The sequence below is a fragment of the Anarrhichthys ocellatus genome, unplaced genomic scaffold (genome assembly GCF_004355925.1).
Source record: "Anarrhichthys ocellatus isolate YVR2014 unplaced genomic scaffold, GSC_Weel_1.0 scaffold191, whole genome shotgun sequence".
NCBI lineage: Eukaryota > Metazoa > Chordata > Actinopteri > Perciformes > Anarhichadidae > Anarrhichthys > Anarrhichthys ocellatus.
This window is the reverse complement of record NW_022280221.1, coordinates 107,035-109,413: the sequence shown is the minus strand read 5'-3', so window position 1 is coordinate 109,413 and position 2,379 is coordinate 107,035.

Sequence of the window (2,379 nt, the reverse complement as noted above, 5' to 3'; positions counted from 1 at the left end):
AGAGAGAGAGAGAGAGAGAGAGAGAGAGAGAGAGAGAGAGAGAGAGAGAGAGAGAGAGAGAGAGACAGCAACATCAGAGAGGAGACCCAGGAATGATGGAAGCTAACGGAGGTCTGAGAGGAAAGAAAAACAAACCCGGCAGAGACAGAAGAAGGAGAGAAAGCGAGGAGCTGTAACTGAAACACTGCATTACATTTTATCTGATTATTTTGTTTCTATTTCGATTCACACACAATTCATGAAGACATTTTAAATTACCTGTTGATGTAGTTAAACCTCCACACACACGCACACACACACACACGCACACACACACACACCACGTCTAAAGGGACCAGCTGATTGGGTTCTATCTCTGATCAGGACGCCTCCCTTTAGAGGGATTCTGGTCACGTCCAGCTGCCAAGCGGCCCCCGGGTAGACCCAGATCATGCTGGAGGGATTAGATATCTGGTCTGGTTTGGGAATGCCTCGGGGTTCAGCAGGAAGAGGGACGTCTGGAATACCCTGAGCTAAGCTAAGCTAAGCTAAGCTAAGCTAAGCGTGATTCCTCCTCACTCCGGCCGCGGATAAATGTAACAAAACAATAATGCAGACAATAAAACCCCCAAACTTCTCCTCTCTGAACATCCATCCTAATAATTCAAAGTCCAAATCAAACGTCTGCTGGGTATTTAAACAGTTTTCTCCTCCAGAGACTCAGCTGTTATGAATTGCACATTACAGAATTCCCCCGTTTCTTCAGAATTCAGACAAAAAACAGACCACAAACAAATAAAAGTTTGATTCAGAGACGGACAACTTTCACAGCAGCCTGAATAGGGAGTCATCATTCCACCTGACCTGCATGTGTGGACACTTTCTATTTTCACGGACTCATACTTTCCCCCGGTCTGCGGCACAAAGAGCGGCTCTGCTTGTCGCCGCTGCCTCGGAAACTAACTTCACAATCAGATTCATCACATGTTAAAAGTCTCAGCAAGCTCAGCATAACAGCCACAGATGCTGTTCTCACTCCATATTCGTGCCCTGAAATAACGTCTGTTATGATTTGGCACTTCATGAATAAAGCTGAAAAATGAAATATCCCATAATCCCTATTGCACCTGAATGCACTGTGTTGCTGTGCTCAGCTGATCCATCCCTTGGACCTGTTTCAATAGAGGCAAAAATAGAAACATCCTCCGTCCTCTCCCTCCCAACACCCCCCCCCCCAAAATGACCCGACATTGGCCGCCGTCCCGTCTCTGCTCTCAGCTCTTTATCATTGGGCGGACTTTGGCTGGACGACGCACGCCGGCGTTCCAAGAAACACTTCATTCCAAGTCTCACCTTGGTCCAAGGCTCACATTTAATTATGGCTCTGATTCATGGCCCCTTTTTTTTATTACTGTCAGCTTCACTTTCCACCTCGGGACCAAACAAATGGCCGTTTCCTTCACACAACACTTCTTCCTCCTTAGCCCTCCCACCTCATCACTTCTGAAATCTTCATCTCTCCCCCCGTCTGCCTTCCTCCCTTCTCATCGGGTAACAGTTTAGCTTTTTAGATTTGAAAATTTGAAAATGAGATTAATTTCATCTTTTTTTTTTTAAGGAAAACAACAAAGAGAAACAGAAACACCTACAAAAAAGACATGAAAGACTTTCAGACACAGAAGAGCTACAAACAAGACCACAAAGAGACAAAACATCTACAGAGACTAAACAGCTAAAAGACCACAAAGAGACACTAAACAACCACAAAGAGACACTAAACAACTACAGACCAAAACACCTAGAAGATTAGAAGATTATGAAAAGAATGAAGGGACACAAAACAACTACAAAATGATACAAAACAACTTTAAAGAGATGCAAAACAATTACCGACAAAATTAAGCTACAAAAAGACAAAGACGAGACACCAAAAACACATAAAACGACTACAAAGAGATAAAACATCTACAGACACAAAACAGCAAAAAGACTACAAAGAGACGCAAAACAACTCCAGACAGAAATCAGCTACAAAAAGACAAAGATGAGACACAAAACATTTTTAAAAAATCCACACAAAACAACTACAAAGATTCTGAGGAAACGAAACTGTTGTGAGGAGTTCCTCAGGGCTCCGTTCTCTGGCCTCTTGTTCAAACTATGCTGACAACACACTGGTTGACATCAGAGTATCACAACGTCTCTATGAGATCACTGATTGACTACATTGAAGTGATTGAACGCTGCAATGTTTCCTACAGTTATTCAGAGCTAAATCCTCACGTACACCTGGACATTGACTCAGATCTTTACCTGCCTTTGGGTCAAAGAACTGATTGTGAAATAAGACGGTTTACAGAATGGATACATAATATCGGTTTGTTGTGAACCATCCATGCC